The 24,845-nt window shown below is 36.0% G+C and overlaps 1 protein-coding gene across 1 annotated transcript in view; it reads left to right on the top strand.

Annotated features, from left to right (window-relative positions):
- Nucleotides 1-8,650: 8,650 nt before the first annotated feature.
- The window catches only part of LOC148952697 (transforming growth factor-beta-induced protein ig-h3-like), a 57,321-nt gene continuing 41,126 nt past the window's right edge, over nt 8,651-24,845 (top strand). The window contains exon 1 of the mRNA XM_089087344.1: nt 8,651-8,702. The gene's annotated coding sequence lies outside the window, so the exon portion shown is untranslated. The remainder of the gene's footprint in view (nt 8,703-24,845) is intronic.

Raw genomic sequence — 24,845 nt, 5'->3', positions numbered from 1 at the left:
CTACCAAAATATTTCATGAAATATATTTCCTTTCACCCAACCACCACTGATATTTTGGAGTTTGCCCCCCCCCTCCCCCCTGGAAAAATTCCTGCTGGCTCCCTTAAAACATATCACATATCTTTAAATAGGGTTCAATTTCGTCAAAATCCAATATTAGTTAAAATTGTTCATGTTTCCCAACTCAATTTCACAAAGGTATGTACTTCTTCATGAAAAAGAAGGCCAAATCGAGAATTTGTAGAAAGGCCTATTATTGCTGTATAGTCTTTTTTTATGATAATCGAATCAAAATATACGAAAAAAGTGCTAAAAAAAACACAACAAATACAGGTTCGAGTCTAATACACACAACTCATTTTATTATGGACGTTTTTATGCAAAGATGTGGGTGAGCAAAAATATGAACTTAAGTTGTGGGTGAGCTCATTTTAACTCCAGGCAAAAGAAATACTCGTTTTATTTCCACCATTGTGCAGATGTGTTACCTGAACCACTCCTGTTGCGATTTTTCTGTATTATCAATTACGATGCTGATTTCTGGAGACTATTAGATTCCAGAAATTCCATAGAAGGATATTTAAGCCATGCAAAAATCTACTATTAAATGTGTCTAAGTCTGCTGATTTCTTCTGCGATTAAGCAGCCGCCATTATCGCTCTTCTGCTAAAACTCCTGAAAAATATCTCCAAAATCTAATTTTAAATTTTTTTTGTGAATACCGCCCTTATTTATTTGGGATATGTAAGCCATACCACCAAAGTGTCTAACTTTACTTACAAGCAAGACAAGCTTTTTAAATTATCAGATTGCTTGAAGAAAAACAGCAGACTTGCTTTACCCAGCAAACTTTATTGTTAATTTATACAGTGACGTCAATTGTGGTGTCAGGGTAGAAAGTTGCCCACTAAGATCTTTTTAACCCCTAGATTTTGAAAATCTATTTTGAGGCATTTTCCTTGAAAAATACCTATTCCAGATATTTTCGTTAAAAATAAAAAAAAGTGACAAAATCCCGTTGCCTTAGATTTTGAAAAAAATACATTTTGCCCTCAATAAATTTTGGCGAGTTGACATCACTAAATTGTTAAATCAATAAAAAGTGGTTAAATAGTCTTTCATCAAAGTGCAAAAAATTATTTCGAAGTCGCAAATGTGCAAGCAAAGAAGTAGCTTTGACCAAGTAGAGTGATAATATTAGCATGTATATTTGGGCTAATGACATGCGAGTCTCTTCTAGGTGTGAGAAATTTACGTTTAAAACACCGGCAGTTTCTTTTTTACATGTGATATCTATCTAATATTCTAATTTAAGGAAAATCGTTACTTGTCATTTGCGAAGATAAATATTCTGAGGCCTTAATAATAAAAATAGTTTTTATTAAATATAAACCAGGGCGTCTTGGGTATGTGTTAATATATTCAGTTTCTTTAGTATAAAATATAGTTTCAATTTGGAACTTTATACAGTTTGAATATCCATTCTATCGATATAACTTCAAGGATGTATGGTGTTTTCGATTGCGAATACATTGGCTTGAAGAAATCGGCATGTGGAGTGATTTTTGAATGTGCGTTTCTACTGTTGACTACAGATCATCAAGAAGTCTCTTGTTACCACTGGTATATAAACTACAATATGTATGACTACAATGGAGACAGGTGGCGCAATACACTATACGTTATAAACAAAATAGGTTTATATAATAGAAAGATACTCCCATCCTATAACAAAGGGAAGTGTGCCCACTGATAAACTTTTAATCGACAAATGCAAATCAGATATACCAATATTCAACTTGGAAGATTTTAATTGTGAGGTATTTCCGAGTAAAATACACAACCCAGAGGACGAGGTTCGATTTTTTAGCAAATGGGTACCAATAGATATTCCTTCTCGGAATATGTGTGTGAGATATCCTAGGAAGAAGAAGAACAAACAAATCCGTGATATAGATTGGAATCACACTGAGTGGATGACAAACAATGATGTATTTTTACAATAGTCACCACACCCATGTCTACCCAACGGTCTTTTTAAAGACCACCAATTCTATAAACACTTCGTAACCATGGAAATATGAATCTTTTAGGTTCAATATTCGAAGCTAGCTTCAGCAGAAGCATAGGATTGTAGCGGACACCCTACTGTAGGGCTCATTTGAACGACAATTAAAAGTTCTAGTGCCCTGTTTAAGTGACCAAAAAACTGACGGGGCAACTATGCCCCATTCAATGCTCAATTTTCCCAAAGTTACACGATCCAAATTTTTAGAAAGCCATTTTGTTCAGCATAGTCGAAATATCTAATAACTTTGTCATTAAGGATGACTTAATCCCCCAAAGGCTCCAGGGGATGGGCTGCAAGTTATGAACTTTGCCCATTGGTTACATATAGTTTTCGTTATTGGGAAGTATACAGATGTTTTCAGGGCGGACTATTTCTGATGGGAGAGGGGGTCGGGGGAGGAATTTACGTGGGAATATCTTTCCATGGAGGGATTTTTTATGGAAGAAGGGGATTGTCCATGAAGGAAAATCCCCATTCTTTGCGATAAAGTTTTTTCGAACTTTCAAGAGAGATATCTAAATTTAAAGTTCTCTGTTGAAAGTTCTTTAGTACTATCAAAAGAAAGTAAGGAGCGGCCCAGCTGAATAGTAATCGAATCTCTAAAAAACGGAATTTTGATACCAAAAGATACAGCAAAAGAATTAGATTTGTGTGTTGATTTCAAATATATAAGTTGTACCAAGTTTAGTTATACCCGTCAAAAGTTAGGCGCCTGAGAAAATTTGCCACATTTTCGAAAAAAGTGGGAAATATCCCTCTAAAAGTCGTAAAACTTTAATAAAAATCACACTATCAGATTCAGCATATCAGAGAACCCTACTGCAGGAGTTTTAAGTTCCTATCTGCAAAAATGTGGAATTTTGTATTTTTTTGCCAGAAGAAAGATCACTGATGCGTGTTTATTTTTTTTTTCCTAGGGGTGATCGTATCGAGCCAGTGGTCCAAGAATATCGTGGGAGGGCTCATTCAAATGGAAATTGAAAGTTCTAGTGTGCTTTTTAAAGGACCAAAAAAGGAAGATCAACTAGGCCCCCTCCCACGCTCATTTTATTCCGAAGTCACCCGATTAAAATTTTGAGATAGCTATATTCTTCAACACGGTCGAAAATACAATAACTATGTCTTTGAGGATGGCTTAATCCTCCCACAGTCCCCAGGGAAAGGTCTGCAAGTTATGAACTTTGTCCAATGTTTACATATAGTATTGGATATTGGGACGTATACAGAAGTTTTCAGGGCGGACTTTTTCTGATGGGGGAGGGGGTCGGGGGAGGAATTTACATTGGAACATCTTTCCATGGAGGGATTTTGTATGGAAGAAGGGGATTGTCCATGAAGGAAAATTCCGACTCTTTACGCTAAAGTTCTTTAGTACTTTCAAAATAGATATCTAAAGTTTTGAAAGTTCTCTGTTGAAAGTTCTTTAGTACTATCAAAAGAGAGTAAGGAGCGACCCAACTCAATAGTAACGGAAACTATAAAAAACGGAATTTTGATACCAAAAGATACAGCAAATGAATTATATTTGTGTGTTGATTTCAAATATATAAGTTGCACCATGTTTAGTTATACCCGTCAAAAGTTAGGCGCCTGAGAAAATTTGCCACATTTTCGAAAAAAGTGGAAAATACCCTCTAAAAGTAGTAAAACTTTAATAAAAATCACACTATCAGATTCAGCGTATCAGAGAACCCTACTGTAGAAGTTGGAATCCTCGCTCGTAATTGCTAATCACCTTATCCCTTTTATCCAGGCCTGAGCGTGCACATACTTCCTTTTGGTGAATTGACTTTCCCTTTAAGCACTCACTGAAAGTTCCAACTTAATACACAAATCCTTTTTTGAGATATGCCATTTTGAAAATCTGCGTGCACATAGTGTATTTTGATTTAGTTCAAGTTCCACCTCAAATACCTCATTCTGTCAAATTTTCAACTTGATATGCATAGCATAGTGCCAGGAACCAATGGGGGAATCCTCTCTCGTAATTGCTAATAGCTTTAACCCTTTTATCCAGGCCTGAGCGTGCACATATTTCCTTTTGGTGAATTGACTTTCCCTTTAAGCACTCTCTGAAAGTTCCAACTTAATACACAAATCCCTTTTTGAGATATGCCATTTTGAAAATCTGCGTGCACATAGTGTATTTTGATTTAGTTCAAGTTCCACCTCAAATACCTCATTCTGTCAAATTTTCAACTTGATATGCGTAGCCTACTGCCAGGAACCAATGGGGGAATCCTCGCTCGTAATTGCTAATAGCTTTAACCCCTTTATCCAGGCTTGAGCGTGCACATATTTCCTTTTGGTGAATTGACTTTCCCTTTAAGCAATCTCTGAAAGTTCCAACTTAATACACAAATCCCTTTTTGAGATATACCATTTTGAAAATCTGGGTGCATATGGTGTATTTTGATTTAGTTCAAGTTCCACCTCAAATACCTCATTCTGTCAAATTTTCAACTTGATATGCATAGCCTAGTGCCAGGAACCAATGGGGGAATCCTCGCTCGTAATTGCTAATAGCTTTAACCCTTTCATCCAGGCCTGAGCGTGCACATATTTCCTTTTGGTGAATTTACTTTCCCTTTAAGCACTCTCTGAAAGTTCCAACTTAATACACAAATCCGTTTTTGAGATATGCCATTTTGAAAATCCGCGTGCACATAGTGTATTTTGATTTAGTTCAAGTTCCACCTCAAATACCTCATTCTGTCAAATTTTCAACTTGATATGCGTAGCCTACTGCCGGGAACCAGTGGGGGGAATCCTCGCTCGTAATTGCTAATCACTTTAACCTTTTTTCTCCATCGTCAAGTACATGCTCCAAAATTATTTTATTTAGAGATTTCATGTTAAAAAATTATCCAATCACTAATTACCCCTTTTTTGCAAATGTCAATCAATGAATTCCGATTGTTTTTAAATTGACAACACTGTCCAAACATCAATTGTGTATTATACAGTACACAATCATCCCCATCTCCCCCAAAAAACGTTTCAGCCATTTCTTGTTAAAAATTTTTATTTCAAGTCAATCCTTAATAGGATCAAATTTGCAAAATCCTACACTCCAATTCGCAAATCTCATTTCCCCTTTTTAAATGTCAATCAAACAAATCTGATTGTAGTGTCCAATTTTTTAATAACAAACTACATACTCTCAAAACATGTTTGACCACATTATACCTTGCCAAATAACCGGTCTGGTAATCTACCTTGGAAACCTGTCCTTCATAACATATTACGCAATCCCAAATAGCACAGGATGGAATATAGTCCTAGATCTCTACTAACGTTCCAGGAAAAATCCTAATCCCTGACGTTTTTACAAAGTAAGAAGAGACGAATGCAACTCGTGTACAGAATATAGTTTTTGGTCTTCCCTTAACTCCATAAAACGCGATTATGCCTTATCGCCAAGAAATATTATAAAGCCAAGAAAGGCTGGCGTTCCAAGAAAAATCATAATTCCGGACTTTTTTACAATGCAAGAAGAGACAAAGCCGATTTGTGTAGTGAATATAAGTTCTAGTCTTCTTTTATGTCCACAAAAACGCGATTATGCCTTATCTTCAAGAAATATTAAAGCCAAGAAGGCCAGACGTTCCAAGAAATATCCTAATCCCTGACGTTTTTACAAAGTAAGAAGAGACGAAGGCGACTCGTGGACAGAATACAAGTTTCAGTCTTCCCTTACCCCCACAAAAACCCGATCACGCCATATTGCCAAGAAATATTAAAGCCAAGAAAGGCAGGCATTCCAAGAAAGATCGTAATTCCTGACGTTTTACAAAGAAAGAAGAGACAAAGACGATTCGTGTAGACAAATATAAGTTGTAATCTTCTTCTAGCTCCAAAAAACGCGATTATGCATTATCAATTAGATGAAGTGTTCTTATCAATATGTTGTTGCAGGAGTATACGAAAATATAAAAAAGAATGTTAATGAAAGAACAATTGTTCTCAATTAATAAAATTAGTGTACCGAATATAAGTTTCAGTCTTCCTTTACCTCCACAAAACGTGACTATGTCTTATCGCCAAGAAATATTAATGCTAATAAATGGAGGCGTTCCAAAAAAATCACAATTCCTGACGTTTTTACAGACCAAGAATAGAAACAGCCGATTCGTGTACATAATATAAATTTTAGTCTTATTTTTTCTCCACAAAACGCAATTATGCGCTTTCAATAATATAAAGCGTTTTAATAAATATGTTACTGCAGGAGTATACGAAAATGAAACATGTTCACGTCATTACATAAGACTCACGTGTGCGCCATCATTACGCAAGATATGCGCCGTCCTTGCATAAGACGCCATGTACCGCCATGTAACGGTACATTGCATAAAACGCCATGCCGCTATGTACCGTCATTACGCAACATGTTTAATGTCATTACGCAACACCCAAGTTTGCGCTCTCTTTAAGTTATTTCCAATATCTCCCCTATGTCACGCCTGTGTCCCAGCTCAAATTACTTTGGTTAAAATTCCTTATGATATAACATGTCACATACGATTGCGTCATTGGTCACAGAAACATGGGTGTTTCGGGTGACGTCATGGAATCCAGGGACCGGTAGAAACAGGGTATATTGTAAAAATCCTGGGAGGTTATGTTGCAGAAACCATGGAGGGGATACTACTGTTGCTGTAAAAATATTTCAACATCTCCTTAATATACCTTGAAATTTTCAATTTAACACCCTCAGTCTTCTCTAGATATTGCTGATACTCCTTTTTCACAACAGGTAAGCACATAGAGTCTTTTGACATCCCTCTAAAAATTTTCTTCAAGATTCCCTTAATACGCTGAGCCTTTTTGGAGACCCAGAATTCAACATTCAATTTTTTCTAATAAATGTTTATTATGTTATCATTGGTCAAACTTCATAACTAATAGCGTCCTAAACATACCTTGAAATTTTCAATTTAACACCCTCAGTCTTCTCTAGATATTGCTGATACTCCTTTTTCACAACAGGTAAGCACATAGAGTGTTTTGACATCCCTCTCAAAATTTTCTTCAAGATTCCCTTAATACGCTGAATCTTTTTGGAGACCCAGAATTCAACATGCAATTTTTTCTAATAAATGTCATTATATGTTATCAATGGTCAAACTGCATAACTAATAGCCTCCTTAACATCTCCTTAACATACCTTGAAATTTTCAATTTAACACCCTCAGTATTCTCTAGATTTTGCTCATAATTTTTAATTTAACACCCTCAGTCTTCTCTACATATTGCTGATAATCCTTTTTCACAACAAGTAAGCACATAGAGTGGTTTGACATTCCTCAAAAATTTTCTTCAAGTCACCTCAATACCCTGAGTCTTTATGGAGACCCAGAATTCAAAATCCTATTTTTTCCAATTAATGTCATTATATATTATGAATGGTCAAACTGCATAACTCATAGCCCTTGTCCAGAGGATGGGGAAGGTATTTCATCCCTGGAGGCATAGTTACCTTTGAGCTATTTTGAATAAAATGACTATCTCAAAATTTCTATGTGATGTTTTGGGAAAAAAAAATGTGAAGGGGTCTAGTTACCCTTCGATCACTTTGTATTCTTAAAAAAGGAACTAGAACTCATGAATTCCCATCGAATGAGTCCCCTCTAAATTTTATAGGACCACCTTTCCACAAAAATCTTACGTGTTAACAATAAGCTACTTGCATAAGTTATAGTCATTGTCTTGTGGTCTGTCGGGGTTGACCAACCCCTGAGCTATAGGTAAAGGACTTTCCGACTATTTTGAACAGAATGGTTATCCCAAAATTTCAGTCGGATGTGTTTGAGAAAAAACGGCATGAGGAGGGGCAAAGGTACCCTCCGATAACTTTTGACTCTTAATGAATCGAACTTTCGATTTCCAATTGAATGCAGCCCCTCCAAAGTTTATACGACCACCCCTTCTATAAAAACCTTATATGTTAGCAATGGACGACTAGCCTAACTTTAAACCCTTACTCCGGGGGCTGGGAAAACGAGGGGGGGGGGTATCAAGCCCTAAACTATAGTTATTTTACGTCCGGACTATCTTGAACAAAATGGATATCTCAAAGTTTTAATTGGAAGCATTCATTGTGTCCACTTTGCTCTTTATTTAGGCAGAAATATTGCATTGACAATAAAAATCTAGGCTTTAAGGTTGTCATTTTTAGATTCAAAAGGTCAAATCTTAGGTCTACAGAAAAGTCAGGGGGTAGGAGCAGCCATCTTGGTAAAATTCATGGATTTTTGGCTCCTTTCTATGTAATTTTGACAAAAAACGACTGCCTTACCGCCTTGAAGTTCTCAAACTTTTTTGTATCTGTATGCGAGCATTATTACGTAAAGCTCACAGATTTACATCTTTCCACAGAATAGGTTTCCTCTGAAAAATCGTCTGAAGTATTAAAATTATAGAGGATCGGATTATCTTACTAATAGATTAAAGGGCATTAAACTTTTATCATGGTGCCATTAAGGAATTTGGATTGCTCTTATCTGTAAAAGGTGCTATATAAATTGGATAGCCATTATCAGCAAACAAAGAAATTCTCTACAACACGATGAAGAATCACCTAGTTCTGTTGTTCTTCGTAGCGCTTGCAGCAGCAACACCGCTTACAGTAAGTTTTGTTTTTTGACCGATCTGTTTCTTAAACTGTCAGTTTATATTAGTCAACCCTCCCTTTTCCCCTACCATCACTATGCGTTACATATAATTATTTATGCATCCAATTACGAATTAATCGTTAGAAAAACAAATTAATCGATCATTCTTTAAGGAAAAGTCGATATTTTTCACACTACGTGCTGTAAGTCTGATATATTTATTCTAAATATTTTGAACATATTGGAAGGTTTAGAAATGATTAGAAATAGCTTATTCTAGATATTCCGGAAATACTGGAAATATTTAATTATAAGTATTTTGGAAATATCGGAAAAATTTCAGTATAATAAAAATTATATTGCTGCTTTTCATGTATTTTTTCACCGGGGTCATAGAATTAGTAACTCCATATGACTGTGAGAAATAATTATTACGAGACCCAAGAGGCAGCCGAGACAAAAATTTCGCAAACTTATAAAAGCAACTTCCAATGTCTTTGAACTAAAAAGTTGAAAAAAGAGATCAAAAAAGTGCAGAGGTGAGTAAATGTGGGCCAACAAATGCAGTATACGCCATAGCTCAGACATGACGAGTACACTTAAACTTTAGTGCAACAAATAGACCTTACCACGGAGCACAACGATTTGACCAAGTTGGGACGCCATATAGGTCAATAGGTCTTGCGTTTGGATCACATGCTCACATATTTGTATATTTAACAAACAATCAGAGTGGCTATAAAAATCAAAGACTCAACCTTGCTCTTATTGAACAGATGATCAATTTACTGTTTCTCATTGTCAAGAGAAACAGTGATTCTCTTCCTAAGATTAATTTTTTTTTTAGTTTTTGAAAACTGAAAGTAAGGAGCAGCCTTAAAACTCAAAACGAACAGAAATTATTATGTATGTGAAGGGGTTGCCCCACTTCTCAATTCCTTGCTCTGCACGATAAATTTCTTAGCATTTAAAAAAAGCTTACTATTTTAATTAAACAGCTCTTATGTTTCAGGTGTTGTTCTTAAAAAATTAGGAAAAACTATCAAACCTTAGCGTAAAGAGCAAGGTATTGAGGAGGGGGCAACGCCTTCATATACGGACTAATTATTGTTCATTTTTATATTTTGCCTAATTTTGCTCCCTATTCTCATTTGAAAAAAATTGTTTTTTTTATTTAATTTCTGATCGTTTTTCAAATAATACCGGTAATTCTGGCTCCCCCTCCAAGAACCCCCCCCCCCCTAACGGGAAACTCCTTCCGTGGAAAGTTCTTCCCACGTAGCCCCAACCCCTCCCCCTGTAAAATTCCATCCGAATAGTTCCATCCTTACTGAAAATTTCCCCCTCCCTGTAAAATCTCTTGCAAAAGAATTAGCTTCAAAAGTTTTCTTTACCATACTTTTATTTGAAAAAGAATTTAAGTTCTAACTGTTTTCCCGTTCAGTCCAGAAATACCAACCCTCCTTTGTGGAAATTATTTCTTGGAAATCCAAACACACTGAAAATTTCCCCCGGATAAATCCCCTGGAACATCTCTGAATGCAAAATTGAGTAGAAAAAGAGAAAGTAAGACATATAAAAATAATTTCTTTTAGGAGTTTTTTCAAATTTCCCCAGTGTAAAATATCCTCTGGAAAGTTCACCCCCCGGATATTACCCTCCACAAGGAAATGATCTATATAGAAACCCACCCAAAGCACAAATCCCCCCCCCCCTCGAAAAATGTCTGTATGCTTCCCAATAGCATATACTATACTGTACACTCTAAAAAAATTATTTGAGATTCACCAAATGGAAACAGCTAAAATGGAATTTCAACAGCTTAAACTGATTATTAGAGACCATATTGTAATTCCATTATTATTATTGGATATTCAATCTGTTGAGAAACAAAAATGTTGGATTTCCATACCCAAACTGAATTTTCAACTTGTTGAACATTAAACTAGTTGGGTGTTCTAACAGCAGTCACGAATGGTCCTCCATAACCAATTTCCAATATAAGCCCAAATCGGTCCTTCTCCTACTCAGACTTTTCCATTCAACATGAAGTTTATTGGAATCGTCGGTTTCCAGCAAAACCTAAGTAATCATACTAGGAAAATAATCCCGTTAAGTATGACATTAATATTTAATAAGTTCAGTCCTATTTTATATAGCAAAGGCCGAAAAAGATTGTTTCTTTTTTATTAATACACTATAACTATTCCATTAGGAATAAGTGATTAAAAACTTCTATGATATTATTCCTTTGCTCCAAAATATTAATTATATGCTAAGAATTTTTTTACATAAATTTATGTATGTTCATAAAAGTATTTGTACATAAATTACTTTAAATGGCACCATACTCAAATTCAATATGATGTTCAAGAAATTTCAATCTGCCGTTGAGGTCCAAACCATTTTGATTAATATAAGCTATTTGCGTCGAAAATTACATTTTTCTACTGAAAAGTGCACAAATCTTAATAATTTCAATTATTTGTTGGAATTCAATAAGCAAACAACAAAAGTACGAAGAACAATAGGGAAATTTTTTTACAAGACAGTGGAGATAATTTGAATGAATGTTTCGGCCCTATGTCCAAGGGCCGTCCTCAGCAAGACAAAAATATATGAAAGAAAAAAGACTCACAACAACAAGCGAACAATAAAACCAAAAAGTAAAAAATTTTTTTCAAAGCAGTCCTAGCATCCTTACTTCGGCGAAGTTCAACCAGGACTGATAAAAAGTAAGGTAAAACAAGGCGATTCAATGAGATTAAAGAAAAATAAATTAAAAACATGTTCTTATTGCCAATCCAGCCTTTTTGGCTGCTAACCTCAAAGGTCTTTTTGTGACCAGTTCTGTGTTAATGTCAATCGGTTTTTTAAAATATTTTTTAAGATCGTTTTTAATTAAATCTGTGTATAGAGCATTTAGTGTATATTCCCCCAGGTCCCTATTCAAGGAAATATTATTATTAATCTTAAGTCTGATTTTCAATTGATTCTCGGACTACCTGCTTTATGCCTAGGTCATTGCTAATAAGGGCGGATTCATCAAAAAGTATATTGTGGTAGACCATAATTTTGGTAGACCATAAAACTTTGGGCAAAAGCTACCGCGGGGGAAAAGTTTATTGTATAGCTGTGGAGTAATTTTACCATTTTGTTTTAAACTTTTTAATTCATTTATAATTTTGTTTGCAAATTGATCAGTATGATCGTGGGTTGTAGTTCTGTATGTTGTCTCGTCATTTAGATGAGAATAAATTTATAAAACTACAACAACATATAGAACTACAACCCACGATCATACTGATCAATTTGCAAACAAAATTATAAATGAATTAAAAAGTTTAAAACAAAATGGAAAAATAACTCCACAGCTATACAATAAATTTTTCCCCGTGGTAGCTTTTGCCCAAAGTTTTATGGTCTACCAAAATCACGCAAGCAAGGCATTCCTTTAAGGCCTATAGTAGCTTGTACGAAAGCCCCCACATCCAATATTGGGAAATGGTTATGTACAGCCTTTAAACCGTTGCTTTTCTCCCAAAAATCATATATATGTAATTCGGTAGATTTAGTTGAAAAACACAAAAGCGTAAATATCTCCGAAAATACAATAAGTAGCTTTGACATTATTTCAATGTATACAAAAATTGATGTCGCAGTATCTGAACAGTTATTAAAAAATAAAATCAAAGAAAATTATCGCTTAATTGAAGCTTCAGCAGCAGGAATAGATTGTGATGTCTTAATGACCTTGGTTAAATTCTGCAACAAATATTCAATGTATTTCCAATTCCGTAATTCTTTTTACCAGCAAATTAATGGCTTAGCGATGGGCGCGCCCCTCTCCAGGTTACTGGCGAATATTTATGTGGAACATATTGAAAATTGGGCATTAGATTCGTATTTTTTGAAACATATCTTTTGGGGACGCTACATGGATGACGAAATATCACTCTGGAACTATGGGGAAAATGAGCTTAAGTGTTTTTTAGATCACCTTAATGCATACGATAGAAATTTACAGTTTACTTTAGAAATCAAAATCGCAAATAAAATCCCATTCCTAGATGTGTTAGTTATTCGTAGCTTCGATAAACTCAATTTTACCTTTTATAGAAAACCAACATAAAATAATATATATTTGCATTTTAAATCAAAACACCCCCCATAAGTTAAAAGAGCAGTCGTAATATCCCTCGTTGATCGTTCCCTAAACATTTGTTCTGATTTCCAAATCACAGCAGAATTAAACTTTATCAAAGACATTCTTTTTAGAAATGGGTATCCTATTTTATTTATTAATAGTGTAATTAGCTGTAGACTGAAAAGACATTCCCGTAAAATTAATGATAGTTTACCAAGTGAGATTTCTGACAAGCCCTTAAACAAAATTTACCTCCCCTACATCCCAAAAATCACTACAAATCTTAAAAAAGTTTGCACAAAAAATATTCTGTATGTAGTATTCAAAAATAATTTTAGAATCATAAATTTTCTAAATTCTGGTAGAGATAAAACCCCAGTTACTCGCCAAAGAGCGGTCTATCAAATACCATACGATTTTGGCAAATATTATGTAGGTAGAACAAACCAGAATTTAGAAAAGCACATACATCAGCATAAAGATGATATAGTCAAAGCTCTAAATTCTAATATTTCCACTGTTTCATCTGGCTCTGCATTAGACAGCGATATTTTTAGGAATCCTATCCACACTTTATTTTTTGATGAATCCGCCCTTATTAGCAATGAACTAGGCACAAAGCAGGCAGTACGAGAATCACTTGAAATCAGATTTTAGATTAATAATAATATTTCCTTAAATAGGGACTTGGGGGAATATTCACTAAATGTTCTATACACGAACTTAATTAAAAATGATCTTACAATATATTTAAAAAACCAATAAACATAACACTGAACCGGTCACAAAAAGACCTTTGAGGTTAGCTGCCAAAAAGGCTGGATTAGCAATAAAAACGTGTTTTTAAATTATTTTTCTTTCACCTCATTGAATTGCCTTGTTTCAACTTACTTTTTATCAGTCATGGTTGAACTTCGCTGAAGTAAGGATGATGGGACTGCTTTGAAAAAAAAAATTACTTTTTGGTTTTATTGGTCACATGTTATTCTGAGTCTTTTTTCTTTTATATATTTTTTTCTTGCTGAGGATGGCCCATGGACATAGGGCCGAAATATTCATTCAAAATGTATTCACTGTCTTGCAAAAAGATTTCCCTATTGTTCTCTGCGCTTTTGTTGTTTGTTATGGAAAGGCAGTGTGGTCTTCGTTGCTATTTTCGTAATTCAATAAGCAAGTCATAATTCCAACACAAAAATCGGATTATTTTTTACTTGTTTGAATTCAAGAAGCACGTGACAATTCCAACAGAAAAACTTGATTTTGTTTTTTGACTTGTTTGAATTCGAGCAAAACATTTTGCTGGAAATAATTTTTTTTTTACATTGTACGAAAAGAATGGGCAATTTATATTTTAAAGGCATATCCTCAGAAGCAGGGGGTCAGTCTATCTCCAAAAGTATAGTTTTGAGAATTTTCATCTATGTTGAACAAAAGCGCTTTCTCAAAGTTTTGATCGGACGATTTTGGGGAAAGGAGACGGGTGAGGGGGGGGGGGAGCTAGTTGCCCTCCAATATTTTTGTTAACTATAAAAGAGCAGCAGAAATTTTAATTTCCGTTCAAATGAACACTATTCTGACATTCTAAAACCATTAGTTTGATACGATCACTTCTGGAAAAAAAATGTTAAAAACAAATAAACAAGCATTCGTAACCTTTCTTCTGGCAAAAAGTACAAAATTCCATATTTTGCAGATAGGACCTTGAAACCTCTACAGTAAGGTTCTCTGATACGCTGAACCTAATGGTGTGATTTTCATTATGATTCTTTGACGTTTAGGGGCTGTTTCTCTCCTATTTCAAAAATCAGTCAAAGTCTCTCAGGCTTGTAGCCTTTTATGGGTAACACTAACAATAAAGAATTTTATATATTTGAAATCAAAATAATAAGCAGATTATTTTGATATATTTATTGTTATCAAAATTCCGTCTGTTAGAGTTTCGGTTACTATTTAGCCGTGTCGCTCCTTACAGTCTGTTACCCCAAATTGTGTAATTTTCACAGTTCTTGACACTGTTCTACTAATACGAAAGATATCATCCGAAAAATTTGCCAGAGAGACATGGGTTGTGGCTTGGAAACGGGGTTATTAAACAAAGGAGAGGAAGTAGCCGCCCCGTGTCTTTTGCTTTTGTTGACTGCAATAAGCGCGCTAAACTCAATCATAAGATGCGAAGCAGCAAACTTGACTTTTACATTACGCTTTTTATGCATATCATGCAAAATACAAACGACAAATACACCGTACCTATGAGCCATCATAAAAATGGCCTATGCCAGAGCAAAATTCATTTGAAATTGTATAGTCAGGTGTCCATAAAACGTAGAATCGAGCTCGAAATGCTCAGCCCAAATTGAATAAGTACCACGATAGTAGAGGAGGAGGTACCAGCCCCATTACCCACCCCTGCTGCCACCTATAACTTTTTTTAACACCATATATTGGCATAGAACCACGTGGTTTATGGTTTTCTCACTGAGAATGAAAAAACAGGAATTTTCTCACTTGAAAAACCAGGAATTTTGTCTGTTTTATGGTTTTTGTCAGTGAGAATGAAAAAACAGGAACTTTCTCACTTTCATGGATGTCAACAGCAATTTATGTATGTTTCATGGTTTTTGTCAGTGAGAATGGAAAAACAGTATTTTTCTCACTTTGCTGTCAGTCATTAATCAAATTGTTTCCGGGCAAAGTTTAGTAATGTCTGACAGCTACTGCTCCAGGAATAGATCCAAGTCATTAATGTCTTTGCCTCGGAAACAACTCTTTTGGTCGAACTCCAAAGGATATTAATAACCAAACGCCATGAAAACAATTCTCCATGAAACATCTTAACGATGAATTGTTTTAGCGCGGGAATCAGGTTTCTTATTAATTTGAAATACATTAGCGCAGAGATGCCAAAAACAAAAGGAACACGCTGAATTACGTTTAGGGATAATTTTGGCGAAACTTTTTTAGACAGGTTATGGAATTATTTCGGCGAAAGATTTTTGAAGAGATTTTGGAAGAGGATTTGAGGGTGAAACTCTGTGGTCGTTATAATATACAAGTTTCATTTGAACAGTGTTGTGAGGTCCTCTACCCCAACCCCAAAGGGTTCCGATCCCCCTACCCCAACCCCAAAGGAAGCCCCCTGTCCTCAAAGGTCCCCCAAGCTCCCAAAGGGCCACCGGCGCCGCCAAAGGCCCACCCCAGACCCCCAAAGAACCTCCCCGGGCCCCCCAAAGGCCCATCGAGCTCCCAAAAGACAAACGGGGTCCCAAAGGCCCTCCACCGGTCCCCAAATGTCCCCCAGGCTCCCACCTGGCCCCCTCGGACCCCCAAAGGCCCTCCCCCGCCCCCCAAAGGTCCACCGGGCTCCCAAAGGACCAATCGGTCCTCAAGTGCCCCCCAGACCCCCAAAGGCCCATCGAGCTCCCAAAGGACCAACGGGGTCCCAAAGGCCCTCCACCGGTCCCCAAATGTCCCCCAGGCCCCCAAAGGCCCTCCCTGTGCCCCAAAGGCCCTCCCTGTGCCCCCAAAGGCCCACCCCCGGCCCCCAAAGGTCCCCCGACCAGAGAAGCGCCGCCGGGATAACACACACACACACAGCACACACACACACACACACACACACACACACACACACACACACACACACACACACACACACACACACACACACACACACACACACACACACACACACACACACACACACACACACACACACACACACACACACACACACACACACACACACACACACACACACACACACACACACACACACACACACACACACACACACACACACACACACACAGGTCGAGATGTGATGAAAATAGGTGCTACTGGGCTATACTTGCACTGGTGTATGCATTGTCCTGATTAGTGTCTGGTATGCCGTTCCAATTCCTGAAATAAAATAACTCGGCAGAATCACACGTTCTTTAAAACGAGTAGTCATAATACAAATAGGTCATGTATCGACTGGGTACATGGATTTTTACGCTACAAGACAGGGTTAAATAAATACACTAATATTAGTACACAAAACGAAATTTTTATCGCGTTGGTTATAAAAAAAAAGACATAATTACCATTGGGAAATTCAATACATAGAAGTTTCTTTTAAGTTGATATAGCCTAAGGACGATATAAAAGATTAATTCTTTAACTTTAAGTGTGGTCTCGTATTATGCTTTCTAATATACACTACTACATACACCTTATTTTAAATACTTTCAACACTTAGCTAATTTTAAATTAGATTTAAAATAATCATTTAATCAGAGTTTATACTACATGATTAATTTTGAGGTCTAATTTTATAACATATTTCATGCCTTCATTGTTCACGCACGTCCGTGCTGTTTAAGAAACGCATGTTGCAGCGTCATAACCACACGGTTTTATGTAAACGATACTACAATGAGGGAACAAGACATAACAAGGACGAGTGGAAACCTCTATACCCATTCGTTTTCTAATGTCTTCCCTATTTCTTGGCTTAGACGTTCTTATGGGGCTCCGGGTTTAACCTCTGCATTTCAGCTGTTTCCCCGTGTTCTTCTCTTTGTTTTCGTCTTCTTAGTCTTAGGATTTTTCAGTAATTAAAAGTCAATAGGGTTCTTATGGTCAGGGAAGTTGCGAATACGAACCATACGGCCAATAGTATGTTCCACCAGAAATTAGTTGAGAACAATCCGTATTTATTATCCACATACGTTAATCTCTGGTCTTCATTTGTAAATAGGGGAATCTGCGAATCTAATGCTTCTCTTATTTTTGTGAGCCTTATTGTCCATTTATTCTTTTCTATTTTTGACCATATCGAGGTTTTCATTTCCTCGTTTTCTAGATTGGAAATAGTGTACGACAGGTTGATCGCCTTGAAGTTAGTTATTTTGGGACTTATTATCTTTGTGCTCGTGGTAATTAATGGCGTTCGGACGGTTGACTCTTTAGTTACGAGTCAACACCCTTGTTTTATGGTTATCGTACCCACATTTTGTAATAGTAATTCTGTTTTGTAACTTGGGTCTATTCTTTCTGTATTATTGTAACAAGACAAAGTTCCAACAGTTTCTCTTGGAACAGAAATCATGATAGTGTTCATAATTACGAACAGGATCAGCTCATAATTAGACGCTTCTGTACTGGTAGTTTCTTTTTTTTTTTTTGACGTCAGTCTTTGTTATGACCTGGGTCGATTTTTTATAGACAAACCGAGGGAGCCCCCAACAACCAGAAATTTAAATGCCAAGTGGGCCAGGAGTTACTCCCCTAGCTTCCAACAAGACGCGGTCCAACACCACTTGTCGGTCTCAGTCGACCATGAGCTTCCTATCTTTGGTTATTTTCTGTTCCAACCTTTCTCTCTGATCACCAGTGTTTTGACATGACTCGTATTATTATTTTTTTTTTTTTATATATATAACCGTTTTGTGGCATTGGCCAAAGAAAACTGGTTTTTAGGCGTAAAACAGAATAGATATATTAGGATTAGATAGGTTATAGAAGTAAAGTTGGGACTTCCAAGCTTTATTTTGGTTGTTATATGCCTTTAGGACCGGTTGAGATATACCTTTAAAGTATAGCTAATAATCGCTATACAATCTAATTTTGCATTGTATTTTTCGAGTAAGTAGCACATAAATAAGTAAGCTAGCAGCACATAATTATACTGTTATCCTATTTTTTTTTAACTTATTCCCCCGAATTATATTTTTTTCAATATACATATCAAAAGAATCGCCTTTTAATGCGTATTCTAAATATGTGTAATTTAATTAGTTTCACTGCACTAATTAAAAGTTGCATGTCACCTATTAACGCCCTGTGTAATTGTTCCTGTGATAAGCCTTCTGTTGGTTTTTTAGGCACAATCTATTTGTCGACTAATTGGGATATAAGAAACTATTGGCTTCACTCTATTTGATTTCTACTATCAGATAGTATTTATTTGATATAAAATCTATCTTATATTCGACTAAACTCTACTGATTTATAATCAGACTAGACTTGAGGATGATTCGTCATTAAGTAACCGTAAGAGCGGACCAGAATTAACGATATTAGCTTTCCCAAAAGGATGCATTGTCTTCTCTGTTTGTCCTAATGTGGGCTTATATTCTTTGTAAACAAGCATGAACACTGGCTTGTTTTACATCTACATGGCTCTAAAGCACCCATGGTATAAAATTCAAATTTGAACTTTCTTGTGACTCATTTTGCGGAGCTAATTCAGAATTTGAATTTTTTCTAACACCATTATTCAGATGAAGGTCATCTGTGTAGGTAAAGGAGACCCTTTTAAGACCTATCCCCATGCCTCCATTTTCTGTCATTAACGGTTCCTTTCGCCGAATTTCTCGCCTTATGCAGAGTTCCAGTCACAGCTGGGTAACAACTCTTTTTTTTATCATACCGACCGCGCCATTTGTAGCGATCGAATTTATTGTGCCTGGCTATATAAATATGGCTGTAAAGAAAAGGGCTGGGCTTGATTGGTAACAAATATTGACATCGTCAAATCTAATATCGTACTTTAAAACTGTGAACTTACACCTTATAAGTTCTCTGATAGCGCCACTTATAGCGCCAAAGATTGTGCCATCGAGCCCTGCGCCACAACGATGGGGAGTGAAGTAAATTTATAACCACGCCACCCTCAAACTATTGAGAAAAAATAACATGTGTAGCCATATAAATGTGACCTCTTTTCTTCGAGCGATCTGAAGATCAGATTCCCTGGGAACGTGCCTTTGGAGACATACGAACTAATTAGCTATCATTAGGCTAGATACGGACATATAAAATGAAATAAACACAGGTAAAAAGCAATGGATTTATTGAGACTTACATATTTAGGTAAGCAGCAACGAGCCACTTCAAATGACAATAACGGTGACTGAGATACAACAATCAAAGAATTGCAAAGATCGTACGCCAAAATAATTCTATCTAAGTGGTCCTGATTCTGAATTATGAAATCTCTTCAAAAAGCACTTTTACCCCACTATCAAACGCAGTTCTTTCGTCCTGCGCTGTAAGGACTGGCTCGCAATTGGCTCAAGTGGCCCAAGGATGCGAACCCTTCGTCCAATAATACGTCTTAAATATTTTTGATGATTCAAACCTTCACACGGTTCTTATCGTTTAAACTTCCTGCGAAAGTGACTGCACTTTTTCTCTTTGCTGATTAATAACTTTTCATTTTTGAAACTAGATTTAGCTTAATTATAGGAAGTCGGAATTATCTTAAGAAGGAAGGAACTTTATTTTGGTATTTTAAATATATCGCATTTTGCTCACAGTACAGAAATGTGATGCCGATGGAAAACAGCTCCCTTGTTTTGTCATCAAAAGGCCAACAGAAGTCCCTGTTATCTCTGCTACAGCGTTTACACACGTCACATCCAAGCTTACGAGCCTTGAGCAAGCGATTTCGCTAGTTTCTGCCAAGATTGATTCGTACAATCTGAACTTTCCTCAAATACCTGTGATTAGCCAACTTGCTGCGTGTGATACGCATGCTACAATTTTGATCTCCGATTCCCCGCCTGAGCATGGTGACCCGCTAAAGCATATATCAGTAATAGACTCAATTTCTAGTCATCAGCTGGTGTCCAGAGTGCGAGCGACTAAAAAGCGGTGGACGGTGAATATTGAGAAATCTGCAGCTGAAGATTTTTGCAAATCAGCAAAGGAAGCTCTACTTGGTTCTAGTGTGGAAGTTTTATCTAAAAAACACGCTCTTGTTATTCGAGAAGTCCCATTTGATGTTGACCTTGAAATGCTACGGAACCAGTTTGATATACTCAGGTCTAGTCGATTTGGAACGAGCAAATCGATTGAGCTTGAATTTGCAGACGCGATTACTAAAGGATCATCTCTGCGAAACGGTGTGAAGATTGGGTATGAAAACTTCCGTGTTTATTAGTTCAAGCAATCGCCGAAGTGTTGCTTCAAGTGTCGTTCCCCTGGGCACTTGGAAAGTGCATGTACTGGTAACACTCCCAAGTGCTTTTGTTGTGCTGGACCGCATTTATCTACGAACAGTGATCGTTGTACGGAATCTCCGAAATGTGCCAATTGTGGAGGATCTCATCCTTCTTACAGCTCACGATGCCCTGTGATTAAGAAGATCACTGATAAGGTCTATTCTCAGAAATGAAACCGGACATAAGTATAATCTCATTTAATATTAATGGAGCGAGATGCAAGGACTTTTTTATTGATGATCTGAATGTTAATTACGACGTTGTTTGTCTCCAAGAACATATACTGACCGCCTTTAGCGAAAATTTTCTGAGACGAAGCAGTGATCACGTTGTTTTTATGCGTCCAGCTAAAATTACGCGTGGCCGCCCTTCTGGCGGCTTACCATGTGTCTTTAAGAAAATATTTCTGGTGCTAGTCCTGTGCTTTTCCAATCAGATGACACTTTTCTTGCGGTTCGTCTTGGTAATATTGTATTAATTAATGTGTATATGCCATATAATGATTGTTCCATTCATTCACTTCAGAATTTTTCTTGTGCTTGTAATGGTCTTAAAACTTTAATTCAAAAGATATCGGATAGCGGGTTGCATTTTGTTATTGCTGGTGATTTTAATACCGATCTGGTTTCTGATAATGTAAGGAATGGTCAGCTTTTTGATTCTCTCCCGGCTTATAAAATTGTCCGGAAGTCCCATGATTATAAGTATATTCACCATTCAGGTCGTAAATCAGACATTGATCATGTTATTTGTTCTGCAGCTCTTGTCTGCTCGCCAGTTACGGTTCATTTTGACGAGAATGATCTTGATCACCTTCTGCTGTCTTTTTGTTTATCAAAGTCTGTTCTTTGTTCTGGGAGTATGTCTAAGAGTCGTGATGTACGTTCTAAATGGTTTTATAAGCCTTATTGGAATGATGCGAATTTTCTGTTTATCTTATAGCATTGGCTTCACTTCTAAGTACGATTTATGTTCCTTATCAGCTTTTGTAGTGTAGTCAGAATTTTATTTATGCTAAATATGAAATAGACCGATATTATCATTCTATCTTCTCTGCTATGAAAGAAGCTGAAAAAATTTCTGTCCCAGTAAAACGAATCCGAAAGAATACTCAAAAGCCTCTTTGGTCACTCGACCCTAACCTTAAGGCCTGTAAAAATAAAGCTAAATTTTGGCTACAAATTTGGACAAATTGTGGTCGGCCTAGGTCTGGTAATATTTTTCTTGTTAAACAGAAAACTAAATTAGAATTTAAGAAGTATCTAAAAAGTGTCCAATACCGAGGGCTTGATTTTACATCTTCGCCTAAAGATTGGAGGAAAGTAATTAATTCAAGTAAAACAGACGATTCTGATGTAAGTAGTATTGCTATTCCACCAAGTTATTGGCATGCATATAAATCGAAGATTTTCTCCGTTTTGAATTATTCTGTTCATAGAAAGTTTGGTGAAGCGTTTGTTAAAATTGTCCCTAGATTTCTAAGTCAGCGCTTTGTTTTGCCTATATCACGTTGTGTAGTTTTGAATGCTTTGAATCATCTTAAGTCGAAATCTGTTGATGCTGATGGTATCTCTAAAATACATCCAACTCCCCAATGTGCTGAACTTGTGTCACATCTTGCGCTTTTGTTTCAAATGTGTTTGGCATTTTCTGTCGTCCCGGAAAGCTTTTTGTGTGGCAGCGTGACTTCAATTTTAAAAAGAGGTAAACCGCCTACAGATTGCTCTTCTTACCGTTCAGTTTCTGTTTCTTGCAATATTAGCAAGGTCTTCGAGTATATTCTTTTACCTAATTTAACTCGAAATATTTCTTTCTTTGGTGAAAATCAACTTGGTTTCAGACCTGGCATGGGGTACCAACATGCTCATCGTGTCCTTTCTTCTATTCTACTTTCTAATTCTTCTAAGGGTAAAGGCGTATATCTCTGTACACTTGATCTTTCAAAGGCTTTGATTCTGTTGTTCATAACCAGGTTTTCTTTTCTTTGGCTTTTTCTGGTGTTAATTTTTTGGTTATTTACCTTCTACGGTTTTGGTATTCTAATTCTTACCTCCGCCTGAAATCTTCTCCAGAAACAACCATTAAAGTGCTTCGTGGTGTTAGGCAGGGAGGTGTTTTATCACCAACCCTTTTCAAAATTTGTATTTATACTGTTTTGGAAAAGATCTCAGGCACTTATTTTTCTGGTTCTACTGATATTTCTTACATTGCCTATGCTTATGACATCCTGTTGATTAGTCGTACTAAGTCTGCTCTTTCTGCGATGGTTTCCTTAGTTTCTCAGTCTTTCCTAAATATTGGTTTATCCCTGAATCTTGACAAGTGCGAATTCTTATCTTATAATCTGTCTTCGACTACTCCTCTGGTATGTAATAAAGTTTCTGTACTTTCTGTCTCTTTCTTCGGTGGCTTGGTATTACTGTTTCTAATTCTCTAGCTCTCTTTCGTAAACAGATTGTTGCTGATTCAGTAAGAAAAATTCAGTTCAGTTATTCAAAAATTGGAGCAAACCGTGGAAAATATAACAGAAGAGCTCTTGTGCGATTATTCTCGACTTTTTCTGATCATTCTGTACTTTATTTTTCTGGGGTTCATTCTGTTCTTAAGCTAAAGGATTTGAAAAAGATTGAAGTTACATTTTTCAAATTTTGCAAATTTCATCTTTCTCTGCCGCCATGGACTAGAAATCGGTATCTAGTTAAACATTTCTATGTTACGGATGTAACTCAAAAGCTCGGTGACCTACACAAAAATCCTTCTGCAGATGTGTGTTGTAATATTGGCCCTGACCACGGTCTTTTACAGTTCTTTTCTTAGTTTAATTTAATTGCTAGTGTTTTTTGAGTTCTTTTTTGTTTTTCTTTTTTATTATTATGTTTATACTCCACTTGTACTACTTGTTGTCTTTTAGTTGTGGGTAATAAATGATTGATTGATTGATTGATAATTCCCAAGAACACCCTACCTTTTCTTGTCTAACTGAAAGGAAATAATAAAGGATTAAATATGCTAATATTTTTTACATAATACAAAAAGAATAATTTAAAAATAAAGTATGTCTTTTACAACTTGTAGTCTATAGATAGATAATTCCTAAGAACACCCTACATTTCCTTGTCTAACTGAAAGGAACTAATATAGGGTTAAATATGCTAATATTTTTTCCCAAATACAAAAAGAATAATTTAAAAATAAAGTTTATCTTTTACCAGTTGTAGTCTATAGTCAGATAATTCCAAAGAACACCCTACCTCTCCTTGTCTAACTGAAAGGAAATAACATAGGGTTAAATGTACTAATATTTTTTTCAAAATGGAAAAAGAATAATTTAAAAATAAAGTTTGTCTTTTACCACTTGTAGTCTAGAGACAGATAATTCCTAAGAACACCCTACCTTTCCTTGTCTATCTGAAAGGAAATAATAAAGGGTTAAATATGCTAATATTTTTTCCATAATAAAAAAAGAATAAATTAAAAATAAAGTTTTTCTTTTACCACTTGTAGTCTATAAACAGATAATTCCTAAGGACACCCTATCTTTCCATGTATAACTGAAAGGAAATAATAAAGGGTTAAATATACTAATATTTTTTTCATAATACAAAAAGAATGATTTAAAAATAAAGTTTGTCTCTTACCACTTGTATTATATAGACATATAATTCCTAAGAACACCCTACTTTTAGGCTTTAAGTATGTTTTATGTCACTTTAAGACATGTAAAAAAAGTTGAAATAAACTTATCCTGTAAAAAAAAAAGTTCAAAAAAATAAACTTCAAAAAAAGTATAAAAAAAATGGAGGGGATGGACCCAAAAAGTTGGAGGGAGGGGGCCCCTTGGATGTTGGGGAGAGGGGACCTTTGGAGGTTGAGGTCCTTGGTGGCTATGGTCATTGGTGCTTGCGGTCCTTGATGGTTCATACCCATAATCATCTTACTAGTTGATTTCTAAGGATTGTTCTGAATTTCTTTATTACAATTCTTTTCTTGACATCTACATCTTTACTAGTATCAACTTT

Source organism: Artemia sp. Qi Xiang Cuo, chromosome 4 (genome assembly GCF_049724085.1).
Source record: "Artemia sp. Qi Xiang Cuo chromosome 4, ASM4972408v1, whole genome shotgun sequence".
NCBI lineage: Eukaryota > Metazoa > Arthropoda > Branchiopoda > Anostraca > Artemiidae > Artemia > Artemia sp. Qi Xiang Cuo.
This window is presented reverse-complemented; position numbering and strand designations above follow the sequence as displayed.